Consider the following 13,550-nt stretch of genomic DNA (forward strand, 5'->3'; position numbering starts at 1 on the left):
TTGAGCAGTACAAATAAATCTGACTAGTATTCATTAAAAAACAAAACCCGATGTCAAAGATGGAGTAATTTCCATGAATTATATCAAAAAAAATTCATGGAAGAAATAAATTACCTTGAAGTTCATATAGCATCATTTTATTCTTTGAAGTTTAAAATTGCCTTCTAACAAATTTCCCTCAAAATTTGCCTTTTTATGTACGGGAACGTGATGTTTAATATTAAAAACTTGATTTGAGCCCAGGTTTCCCACGGAGAGAGATGCTTTCTTAGGCTTCCGTATTCATCTCCACCCCTGTGATGTCTCCTGATTCAGGTACTGGAGACTCTTCACGGATCCTAGCTCTTGTCTCCCACCACACTCACGCTCTCCAGGTAGGTCATCACCTAGATGGCCTGATTTAACGTTAGGGGTTCAGTTGCTGTTTATTTTGATGCCATAGCAAATCTACCGGAATCAATATCCTATAGCAGCGATTTTCAACCGGTGTGCCGCAAGAATTTCTAAGTGGCCGAGGGTGGAGCAGCGGGGGCGCCGAGGCCGGGTGGGAGCTCTGGAGGGCGCTCCGGGTGCCCGTGCCAGCCCTCGGGCGGGGGCAGGGGCGGTGTGCGGGCTGGCGGTAGCCCCTACTCAGGAGCCGCAGAGAGGCGCTGTCGTGCCAGGGACTGAGTGTGGCGAGACCGCTGCTGCGGGTATTTGCCAAGGACGCCAATGCTGGGAGTTGCGTCCCCACCACGTCTGCCTACCCTGCAAGCTTGCACAGAGACAAGCGCGGCACTGCTCTCAACACGTGGGACACTTCGGGTTCCTCTTACTGTGATATGTCAGGACCTATCCTGATTCAGACGCTGTGTCATCTGCTTCCACATTAGTGGACCTGAAACACTGGACAGTGTCCTCAAGAAGTGGCAGGGGGAGACTCAGGAGTTTTGCTTCAATGACAAGGTTGTGCTGGTTGGCTGTAAACTTGACACGCGGATGGATCTGGCCACACCCAGGGAGCGGTCAAAGCAGCGGCTGATCCCTGTTACACACCAGCAGGGCACTGCGCTGGCCAAGCAAGTGGGGCCACGTCCTACGTGGAGTGCTTCTCCCGGTCCTAGGAGCACAGCATCGGGGATGTCTTCCCTGTGGTCACAGTGGCCTTCCTGGGCCGTGGCCACAGGTAGCTGCGCCCTACCGACTGCGCTGGGGACTGCAGCATCCCCTCGGCCAGGGACCCCCTCAGCTGGTAGGGTGACTGCAGCAATCCCCTCCGTCGGCAGGGCAGCTAGGCTGGAATGGGAAGAAAGGCAAGATACACAAGGATGGAGCCAAGAGTGCAACGTCATGTGAGGAGCCTGGGAGGGGCGGAGTGTCAGGACAGGTGGTGAAGGGCAGAACTGTTCCCCTGCCTGCACCCTGGCTTCCTGACCTCTGGACTCTGGCTGGGACTTCAGGGCAGGCTGAGTGAGCAGTTCTTCCAGACAAGGGGCCCAGAGGCAGAGGGTGCCACTATTCCCACATCCTCAGCCCCCCTCGCCACAGGAAGTTGAGGGAGCTAGCAGGGCAGGCATCTGCGCCAGGGGTGGGAAAGTGGGGAAGCTGGCATCAAGCAGTCACCTTGGTTGAGTCTCAGTATAAGAAGGGTGCCTTTCCTCCCCAGCCCCTCAGTCCTCATATCCTGGTCCTGGCTTCCTTCCCTAAGGAAAGTGCCCATTCCATGACCTTCCCTTTTCCTCTCCTTTCACTTCTACAGCTGTTCTCACTCAACCTCACCTCCAGGCAACAGGTACTAAATTAAAAGGCAAGATGAGAAGACCCTCCCCCTATATATCCACTAGTTCTAGCTCCTCCCTCTCTTCCCCCAATGACCCCCAAATAAAGCCCATGTCCATGGAAATAAACAAAAAAAATTAAAACATGCAATAGCTGACTAGTCAGGGGCACTGACCTCTTTTTTCCCTCAGATTGTCAAATGAAAAATTGACAACAGCCAACACAACAATAGCCATCTGGTGTGAATGAATCAAAAGAGATTATACCTGTCCTTTTTCTTTTTGTCAGATTGGCAAAAAATAAAATAATATATATTGTTTGGTGTGCCACAGAATGTTAGTAATTAGTTTATGTGTGCCATGAAAGTATTTGGCAATCTCTGTCCTATAGTGTTGACAGCAAAGTGCACGTGATAAAGTCCCTTTACTGGCTGTCCAACAGTCACCGTCACCTTCTTCCTAAGGTACTGCCGTCAGACTTGCCTGCAAACCCCTCTACCGCCGGACACAGTGCCCAAAGGCTGAATACTACAAACTGAACGGATGCTGGAGTAAAGGTAAAAACAAAACATCACCAGAGCATGTACTTATTTTGTTTTTAAGTTAGGACAAGGGAACTGTTTCCATTTACCCATGTCTACAATATTTAGTTAGTTCCCAGTCTGAAGGTATTTATGATTCATAGTAGGTTCCAGTTAACGTCCAACATTGACTGTTTTATAAATTTTCATATCGTTCAAGAAAGCTAAGAAATTGAGAGTGGGGGAACAGAGTTTAAATAGTGAGTTTTTTATAAACATAAATCCAAGGAGGAGAGGAATATTTGAAAATTTTTTGCCTTACACCAATTTAGGGTCTATTTTGTTCATCAGTTATTCCAACAACATACTGATTGTTTTCACTGTAACAAGTTGAAACCTCCCGTCTGTCTCACTGTTGGCAAAGTCAGGAGCTGTGGCTGGTAAATACTGGGGAGGCACAGTTGGAGAAATGAAGGAGTAGGAATATTAAGTAGTATGTTACACCACCATTAAATTGCATAATACGCCCATAGAGATCCAGTCCCGAAAATTGGTAATATGATTTACAATCTCACCATAAACCTGGAGAAAGTTCTCTGAGCGAGAAAAAAATTGAGAATCTATTAAGAGGTATTTGTTAAGTATATAACTTCTGCCCTAAAAGCAAGTTGAGAATATGGGTAGGTTTTTTAAACTCTTTATTGAGTATTGGGACCATTTATCAGAGGCTTGTCATAAATATCAAAAGAACATCATAGGGAGGAACTTTAGCTGATATTGCCATAAACGTTTCCTTTTGATGCTCTTATAACTTATTACATGTTATTTTCAGAAATTTCACTGAAACTGATTATCTCCTAAAGAACTGTAAGTTCTTTCAGGGTCGGCAGAGGGCTCTCTCTTATCCATCTTGTATGCCCTGTGACCCATACATATTTACACACAGTAAATTAGTAGGTGAATGAATGATTCATACCTGCTCACTGTAAAATGAAAACCTTGGCTTGTCTTTAGGTGGAGGCTCCCATGGTGTCTGGCTATTCTACTCTGTTTATATTCCTACTCTATCCTTCCAACCACTCTTTGTTAAAAGAACACTTCATGAGCCAGAAGTTAACGCATCTTGTCTACGGAATGTACTCCCTCTGACTTTGGTAGTGTCAGTTACCCTGCATGTGCCCGAACTACCTTGTCCTGTCCCACTCTAGTCTCCACTGAGACGCCTTACCTCATGTCCTCCCAGGCCCAACAGTTCTTTTTCGTTTCTCCTTCTCCCTGTCTTCTTTTTAAAAACAAGGTTTAAAAGATTTTATTTATTTTTAGAGAGGGAGGGAGGGAGGAAGAGAGGGAAACATCGATGTGTGGTTGCCTCTCATGTACCTCCAACTGGGGACCTGGCCCACAACTCAGGCATGAGGCCTGACTAGGAATCGAACCGGCGAATCTTTGGATTGCAGGTCAGCACTAAATCCACTGGGCCACACCAGCCAGACTGTCTCCCTATTTTCATTCTGAGTTCTGCCTTCTCTCGTCCCACCCTTTTCACGTGAACAGCTTCTGTACTGATGCAGTCAGACCACCCTTCTTTTCTCCTTTGTTGTTTCCAAAACCCCACCTGCTCTGTAAAACTTGCTGGTAATTGCACCCACACAACCCTGGAGGTGTTTGCTTTATTATTCTTGCTGTTAAACTCTTCAACACTAGGTTCTGTGTGTTTTTTTAAGGATAGAGGTGTGTTTCCTTGACTTTGCCCATTAGAAAACACACTGTGCAGTTGCAATGCATGTAAATGTTTAAGTGGTAGGGCTCTTTTCAGCCCTCGATCTAACTGAAATTATTTGGATTTTTAAATTTCCTTCTCGTTCATCATTCCAAAAATACCTTTTAAAACACAGAACACAATGTCCCCATATTCTTCATGGTCTCAAAGGTTCTAGTACAGGCTGATATATCAGATCATGAACTTTCAGAATTGAAAGGGATAGTGAGTTCATCTATTTCAGTTTCCTCGTCAGAGACAGTGAAAGCGAGGGCCAGAGAGGTGAAGTATCCTTGCCTGCGACTCCCAGAAAGTTCTAGCAAGCCTAGCATTCCGGACACCTTGCATTCGCCCACATTTACAAGAAGGAATTGCTAACTATTGCCAGGTTGGCTCGTCCTCCTGCTTCAAACTTCTTGTGACTGCTCTGGGCCCCGGGCTGCTCTGGGCCCTGGGTGCTACGTGCCACTCTCCACTGTAGTTCTTGCAACTTCTTGCTAGTTTGGCTGCCGTCTTCGGGGTTCTCATTTCTAGAACTCACTACACTATATTCAAAACATTTATTCACATCACATTCCAAGAGTTCTTGTCACTTTAGGAACAGTGTCGTCTTTCTCTCCTCAGGGCCGGTACCCAGCACACTGCCTGTCTGGGAGCATTTGTGAAGGAGTGTATGAACTACCCAGAACTGAACCAATTTGGGCCTTTTGTAAGTATACCCAAGCGTGAGTGTTTTCAGAAAAATTTACTGGAGGGAACCAGATTGCTGCCACCAAACATGCCTACATTCGGCATCACACAACCAGGTAAGACCTTCTAGTCTCAGTTCAGAGTATCCCAGAAAGATAAATATATAGACCTGAAAAAGATCGGCATAGTCACTACTAGTAATATGCCTTATGGAGCTGGTGTTTTCCGTATGAAAAATGTAACTTGAGAACACGTGGGGCCCTTTCCCGACAGGGCTTCCGCTCCTCCAGAACACGGCTCCACAGTACAGAACGGGGTTGGGGGGGCGCGGAGAGCACCCGGAAAGCATGGCCACGTCAAACTTCACATTTTTAATGGAATCTCTGCAAGACAAGCAGTGTATTTTTTTAGATGTTCTTTAAAAATCCAGGTGATAAATTGGTCTTTGAAGAGATTTTTAAAATTTCATTGTTGAATATCTTTACATGGCATTTGAGATATTCCCATTTTTATTCCTGCCAACACCTCACCATCTTAGTATGTATCTGATTTGCTATTTGAGGATATATTTGATTTTTGAAGGTTTAATTCTTTGCCAAGAGAAACATGAAATAATATCTGTGTTTGCTATCGCGGGGCCAGTGCCCATGCACGATGCCTGTTACAGGTTTGAAACTCAGTAACTGTTGGATGAATGAATGAACTGGACACAAATTAATCTAAACAGTGTAACATGCCTGTTTTGGAATATCTTTTTGAGAATGATTTAAATTTGGTATAGCATAGTAATTTCAATCTAGACCAAACTATGGTGCTGAAAGTACCTGTCTTCCATCAAAATGACTTCAATTTTCCAATACTACCAGGTATGACATTCAGCCTAGAGGGCTTCTTGCCAGTTTTTCAGCTCTCTTATTTGGTCATTTACTCCTTCCGCCTACCCTTTCTCTTTTCTTTCTTCTGCTCCCCTCTCACTTTTCATTTATCCTCATCCAAAGTTTTTTCATTGCTTTCAGAGAGAGACAGGAAGGGGGAGAGAGAAAGAGAGAGAAACATCGACGTGACAGAGAGAAATCAATCAGCCACCGTCTTGTACATGCCCAGACCTGGGATTGAACCCGCAACCTGGGCATGCGCCTCGACCAGGAATTGAGCCCGCGATCTCTGGGTCCATGGGATGATGTTCCACCCAACTGAGCAACACTGGCCAGGGTGCCCCTTCTTACTTTTTAAAAGAAATGATCTTTATTAAACAATTCATAATTAAATATATTTCTGATTTCTTTACCAAGATAGAGCTTTGATTACAACTCATTTTTGCTTTCTTACTGTAAGCCAAACTTACAAATTTAAAATACCCAAGAAAACCCTTAGATTTATCTTCATACGAGTATGTTAACATCAGACTTCGTTTAGTTAGGTTTATCAGTGCCACTTTGATTTCTAAATCATGGTGTATCTTTGCTTTTAAATATTTCACAATCACTTACTTATTAGTAAAATGTAAAATGTATTCTATCCTAAAAATAAATCAAGAGGTTATACATCTAAATTATAAATCCTGTGTAAATATAAAAACAGAGAAAATGCTTTACCACTTTTCTTTCCCCAGAATGTAAATATGTTTGATCCATACAGAATATTGCCAGTGGGTCTTAGACAAACAATTAATAGCCCTTTAAAATCAACTGTCTCTGAAACTATTCACTTTCTTCTTGAGCTTAGGGGGAAAGTGTCCTATTTTGGTATGCATTTACTTGGACTTTCATTTACGATTTTCAATTTTCTTAAAATATTTCCCCAAGATTTTTTGCTCCCCTGCTCCCATGATATGTTTTCAATCCCAAATACTGGTGAACATTTTCCATTTCCACTCTATAATAACTTGTCCCACCTATACACTGCTATATTTATATGTTTTCCTACCTTTCCTTTTTTTTAAAGATTTTATTTATTTTCATTTTAGAGAGGGGGAGGGAGAAAGCGAGGGAGAGAAACATCAATGTGTGGTTGCCTCCTGTGCGCCCCACCCTGGGGACCTGGCCCACAACCCGGGCATGTGCCGACTGGGAATCTAACCAGCAACCCCGATTCACAAGCTGGCACTCAACCACTGAGCCACAGCAGCCAGGGCTACCTTTCAAATTTATTGTTTCCTGAGACTATCTATGACCTCATAGCAAATAAGTGATATTTTTATCTTTGCAGCCTTTATACTCTCCTTGTTCCTTGGGTTTCGATCCCCCTAGGCTTGTTTCAATATTTGATTATGCTTTTCTATTTCATCCATTTTGTGGATGTGTGATGACTTATTTAGGTGCATTTTGATAGAATAATCCATAAATCCACATTATAATAAACTATTCTAAGTTATAACAATAAATTAAACATTATGTATGTAATTATGTGTACACAGGGATATGTGTAGACTTATACATAGATGTCACGTAAATGATGTACCATATACAACATTTGTGGGGCGTTCCTGTTTATCAAGATCTTTCAGTTATGCACATATTGTTTGTTCTTTGCAATGACCCCATAAAGTGGGCAATGTATGGATTATGCTCATTCTAGCTATGAAGAAACAGAAGCTTAGGAAGGGCTAAGAACACACAGATCGTTCTGTCAACTATTTAAGTTCATTTGTTTTGGGCTAATTTTTTTGCAAAGTACAATGTTTTCTAATACAATGTTAAGCTGCGTATGCTTAAATTCCCGTGCCCATAATGGCAATCTCTGTACAGCAAAAAGTCTTCAGAAGCAGTTGAAGGCTTGCTTACACAACACAATATGTAACTCAACATACATTTTTTTGCCTCGTTATGGGAATTTTTACAGGATTTCATCTGCCACTCAGTCTCTTTATGATGTGAATTGCATGGTGTATTACTTACTTATGAGGAACCTTAGGATGTACTTATGGGCGGTTCTGAGAAACCGTATCACTATTTAGTTCTCAGGGAAAGATTTTCTTCTTTATTTCTTTTTGCACTTGTTTTAATCACCAGGTTTCCATTATTTACATGCATTTACTAAGAACCTATGAGATGTCAGGAACTCTCTCCTGAGAAACATGGAGGACACCAAGCCACGCTTGCCTCCTTTCCTCTGACCAGCTCTTTGCTGCAGCCATGCTGGCCCCAGCCCTTCAGCCTGCTGGGCATGCTCCTGCCTCAGGACTCCTGTTTGCTTAGTTCTCTCCAATTTGTTTGTGCTTCATGCAGGTATCTGCAAAGCTAACTCCTGTCCTTTCATTTGCTACTTCCCCGGAACCACTTCAGTACTTCACCAGTACATCTGTTATGGCACATGCTCCATTCTGCTTCACGTTCTGTTTATTGTTATATATTAATTTTCCCCTAGTAAACAGAAAGCGCTCAGAGGGGCTACACAAAACATATGTATGAGGCCTGTCCAGAGAAAGTCCAACAGTTGTTAATATAATGAGAATGGTTTGCGTGACATCAATGGAAGCTGGCAGCCAAGGAGAGTGGACTGGAATGCACATGCATGAACACTGACGACGTCACTATACTAGTCAGTGGGGGCAGTAGATGCCACTGAATGAGCATGTGTACAGTGTGGCTGTCACAGTCAAAATGACTGAGTACAGCAATGAATCTGCATCATATTTTGCGTTAGGCTTGAACATCTCTCCACGGAAAGTAGTCAGATGATTCCGAAGGCTGCACCTATGGGCAACTGGTGATTGGCAGCTTCATCAGGACAACGTGCCCACTTATGCATTGCATCTCATACAGAGCTTTCTGGTGAAACATCATGTCACCCAGGTAGCTGGCTCAGCCCCCCTACAGCCCAGACTTGGGGCCCTGTGACTTCTGGCTTTTCCCAAGACTAAAAATCACCTTGGAAAGGGAAGAGATTTCAGACCATCATTGATGAGACTCAGAAAAATACGAGGGGGCAGCTGATGGTGATTGGGAGAACTATGAGGTCCCAAGGAGCCTACTTTGAAGGGGACTGAGGCATCATTGTCCTATGTATATTGTTTCTTATATCTTGCATCTTCTTCAATAAAAATCTCTTATTTTTCATAGTACATGGCTAAATACCTTCTGGACAGACATTGTATATTCAAATAACTACACTGATTTTCTTTACAAACCTGATAGACTAATGCCTTGGACATAGTAAGACATTAATAAATCTATTATCTTAAATGGAGGTACAAGGAATAAAAAGCTAATGCTACAGGCTAATGCTCCCCAAAGTGTGAGATATGCACCACCTTAACTATAATGTGTAGATATTGCTCTTCGAATTGCACAAAGAAAGCAAAGTCTGACTAAGAAACTAGTATGTCTTTAATACCCCTGCAACATTTGATAAACTTACTTGTAACAAATAAGAACAGGTTTCAGGCCCACAAACCTTTGCAGCAATGGTATATAGTAGAACTTGTAAAACAGTATTTTGTATTCATTGTGTGAGTGTTGTATGTGTCATCTCTTAATGATGAGTAATACTGATTGTATATTTATGATGCTGAATATCTTTGTTTTTTGTTAAATCTTAAATATTTACAAAGTACTTGTAACACTGGCAATAGATAAAGATTAATTATTAAACACCTGTGTGTCCAGTTTGGCTTCCCATGTGGTCTTCCCAGACAATCCATTCCTCTCTGTCTGGATTTGCATTTCCCAAATTAATAATAAGGATATTTTTACATGTTTACTGGACATCACACTTCCTGTTAGTGAGATGCCTGTTCATGTTAATTTCCCGTTTTCTTTTCTTTCTTCTTCTTTTTAATCCTCACCTGAAGATACATTTACTGATTTTAAAGCAGGGAGAGGAACATCGATGTGAGAGAGAAACATTGATTAGTTGCCTCTCATTCACCCCCCATCTGGGGATTGAATCTGTGACCTACTACAAGCAACTGAGCCACCTGGCCAGGGCAATTCCCCATTTTCTTATTTGGTGGTTTGTTTCCTTATTGACTGTGGTTGTTTCCTACATATTTAGGAAACAAATAGCTTTTCCATATACACGTGTCATAAATGTTTTATCATATGGTAGATTTTATTTTTTCTCCTTCATGGCTAAGTCTTGGTAAAGAGAAGTTATTTTTAATGTAGATGAACATATCAATCATTTCATTTGTGATTCATACGGCCGAGGTCTTATTTGAGAAATCTTTACTTAACCGGCTGCCACTAGTGCCAGCCCTGAAGCCACTTATCAGGAGTTTTGGGACATGACAAGGCCAGGCAACCAACGTTTCTCTCTCACATTGATGTTTTCTCTCTCTCCCCCTTCCTCCCTCCCTGAAAATCAATACACATATCCTCAGGTGAGGTTAGAAAAAAAAGGAACACCTGGGGCTCCAGAAGCCCTCCCTCTCCCTCAGCCAAAATCCCTGCTGGTTTTCACAGCCAGAAGTTATGGGGACTTCTTTTCCTGGCACTGGATCCCTGGACTAGGGGGCGTGGTATGGGGCTGGGACCCCTTGCTCCTAGGGGAGCCTCTGCAGCTGAGATAACCCTCTTGATTTTTAACCATCATACATGGGTGTGGAACCAGCCCATTCTGCATCGCCACCCCTCTTACCAGTGTCTATGTGGCTTCTTCTTCATATTCTTCATTACAGGACTTCTGTTCAGCTAGATTGCAGGTGGTTCTGAATGATGGTTGTCCTGCAGTTTAGTTGTAATTCTGATGTGGTTGTGGGAGGCTCCAAGTACTGCATCTACCTACACCACCATCTTCACCAGAAGCCTCACACAAGATTTTTTGTGTCTATTATGAGATTATTTTAAAACTTAGGTTTCCTAACATATTTTGCTGGTGAATAAAATTCTAATTGACTTATGTGAATTGATTTGGTAACTAACAACTTTGCTAAAGTTTTATTCATAATAATAATATGTCTTTAGTTTTGGGGTATTGTTCTATAGATAAATTTAAGGCCTCCAAATGATAGTTTAATTTGCTTTTATTCAATTTTTATTGCTGCCTTTTTAAATATTGTTGGCTAGAGCAACCAACAGTCCTTATTAGCAATTTTAGTATAAAATAATTTTATTAAACTTTTCACTAATTATAATGCTTGCTGAAGATAATATTTTAATAGCCATTACCAGTGTAAGGAAATTCCTGCTTATTCCTGGGTAAGTGTCTTTTGTTGTTGTTGTTAATCATAAAAGTATGTTGAATTTAGATTTTTTCCCTCCAACTTAAGATAAACATATAATTTATCTACTTTAAACTGTTCATATGTTAAATTTAATTAATTGATTTCCTAAGATTGAGCCCACCTTACATTCTTGTGTTAAAACCATTTTAATCTTCTTTTAACAGTGAATTTAATTTGTTAATATTTCGTTAAAACTTTAAAATTTAAAATCATGAGTAAAATTGACCTAAATTTTTATTTTACTATCATTGTCTGGTTTTGATATCAAAATTATACTGGACTCATTAAATGAATTAGAGTGTTCACTCTTTGTATTTTTTGGCATAGCTTTGGAATTATGTGTATATTCTGGTATTTTCAATGTGGGAAGGTTTTCAACAATTTATTAAGCTCTCAGATGTTTATGGAATCATTCTACTTCTTTTTTCTTGAGTCAGCTTGGTAACATATTATTTGAAAATTGTTTCCATACAATAAAAATAATCCAGCTATTAGTATAAATGATTCATAATATTCTTATTCTTTTTATCTTGTGCTTTGTTGGTACTTCTTGTAAAAATTTAATTGACAAATAACACATATAATAATCTGCTCTATACGCTTAAGTGCATGCTTGATGGAATTTTACATACGTATGTGTCGGTGTAACCACCACATAGATTAAGACATGGAACATTTCTAGGACCCAGAAGAATGGCTTTTGCTCCCATCCAGTGATACCATCCCAGAGGTAACCATTCTGCCTTTGGTCATCATAGATTAGTTTTGCCTATACTTAAACTTTCTATGAATGGAGTCATGGAGTGGTAGTGTCTGGTCCTTTTCTTCAATGTGATGTATATGAGTCATCCAGGTTGTTTTATAGCAGCTGTTTATTATTCATTTCTGTATAATATTCTGCTGTATAAATGGAATAAAGTCATACCATTACATGAATGTGTTTATTCATTCTGACAGATATTTTGATTGACTATGGGCTTGACGATTATATGCAAAGGCTACTAATGAATATTCCTGTTCATAACGTGTGGTGGACACAGGCACTCACGTCTCGGAGAATCAGATCTAGGAGTGTAATAGAAAGGCCACAGAGCAAGCTAGAATTCAACTTTAGTATATACTGCTCAACAGGTTTTTAAAGCAGTTGCACAAAATTGTACTCTTACTAGTAAAGTAAGAGTTCTGATGTCTCTTCATTCTTGCAAAAAGAAAAAAAAAAGAATTTTGCATTTTTCTATTTCAGTCATTCTGATACGCGCAGTGCTTCTCTTACTATCTTTTAAACTTTTACACATATGAAGTTATGGCTATCCTTTAATTATTAATACTATTTTGGGTTTGATTTTTACTTGATCAAACTCACCAGATTAGCTTACACATTTTGTCAAAACTAACTTTTTATTTTGTTGGCCTCCGTGTTGTTTTCTCTTTCATTATTTTTGCTCTGAATTTTATTCTTTTCTTCCCTTTTGCATTTTTATGGTTTGTTTTGTGACTCTGGTCCAAATGTCCTAAGTTGAATGTTTAACTCCTTGATATTATGCCTTTTTTTAAATGTTCTAATATTTTTTGTGTTCTAATAACTTACCCTCTAATTACTGCTTACTTGTATCTCAGGGGTTTTGAAATGTAGTTATGTTTCAGTTTTAAGTATTTTCAATTTCTATTTTATGCCCTCCTTGTTCTATGTGTTTTTAACTTTAAACTTTACTGGATTTTTAAAAAGATATCTTTTTCATTTATAATATTTTTTATTATGGTCACAGAATGCAATTTGTGTGAACCTAAACTCTTCAGTGTGAGAAATAACATACATATAGTAAGCTGCTATAATCTTAAATGTGTTGCTGGATGACATTTTATATATGCATATACCCAGCCTTGATATGGGAATTTTTACAGGATTCCTCCTGCCACTCAATCTCTTTATGATGTGAACTGCACAGTGCATTACATACTCATAAAGAGTCTTATGTTCTATTTACTCATTTTATGATAGGAAGAGAGTGAAGGAACCCACTTAGTTTATACTGACAAGACTTGGCTTAGAGAATGGATGTGGCTGATGTGAACAGAAAATACCTGGGGAGTGACTGACGCGAAAGGTTAGGAGAATAAGCCATAGGAGGTGGAAACAAAGTCTCAGACAGGCACGACTAGGAGAAAGATGGAACAGGACAAAGACTGGAGAAAAAAGTTATGATTTGACTGGCTCTAAGGGCTCGGAGAATGCCCAACTGGTAATGTCAAATGGGGAACTGAAAAATCTGAGACTGGGATTTAAAGAGGTTGAAAGTTGAAATTTGGTATTTTAGTCATCTGTACAGGCTAGTAAGTAGGAAACGAGGGTGAGGGAAAGAGAACGACATTAAGGATAGAATATTTAGAAATGTGCACATTTAAAAGGTGAAAAATGTAAAAGGTGATAACAAAGTACCAATAAAGTAACAAGCTAGTTAGGCTGTTTAAAAGCCTGTATCAAGGTTCTCATATGTAGCTGTTAATATTTTGGGAATACAAAGCACATCTAAGAGAAATCTGCATCAGCGTTACATGGTGAGTGGAAGAAAATAGTAATAAGAAATCCAGACAGTAGCTTTCAATTTTCCTTCATTTTTCAAAATCACCTCGAGTATATATTTATTAATATTTACCTC

General features: G+C 40.3%; 1 protein-coding gene and 1 pseudogene across 3 annotated transcripts in view; one reads left to right on the forward strand and one right to left on the reverse strand.

The window, feature by feature from the left end:
- Positions 1–13,550, reverse strand: part of ZNF521 (zinc finger protein 521) — a 281,402-nt gene that overhangs the window by 133,066 nt on the left and 134,786 nt on the right. The window lies entirely within an intron of this gene.
- Positions 300–1,240, forward strand: LOC112322819 (rho-related GTP-binding protein RhoN pseudogene; annotated as a pseudogene).

The sequence above is a fragment of the Desmodus rotundus genome, chromosome 10, assembly GCF_022682495.2.
Source record: "Desmodus rotundus isolate HL8 chromosome 10, HLdesRot8A.1, whole genome shotgun sequence".
NCBI lineage: Eukaryota > Metazoa > Chordata > Mammalia > Chiroptera > Phyllostomidae > Desmodus > Desmodus rotundus.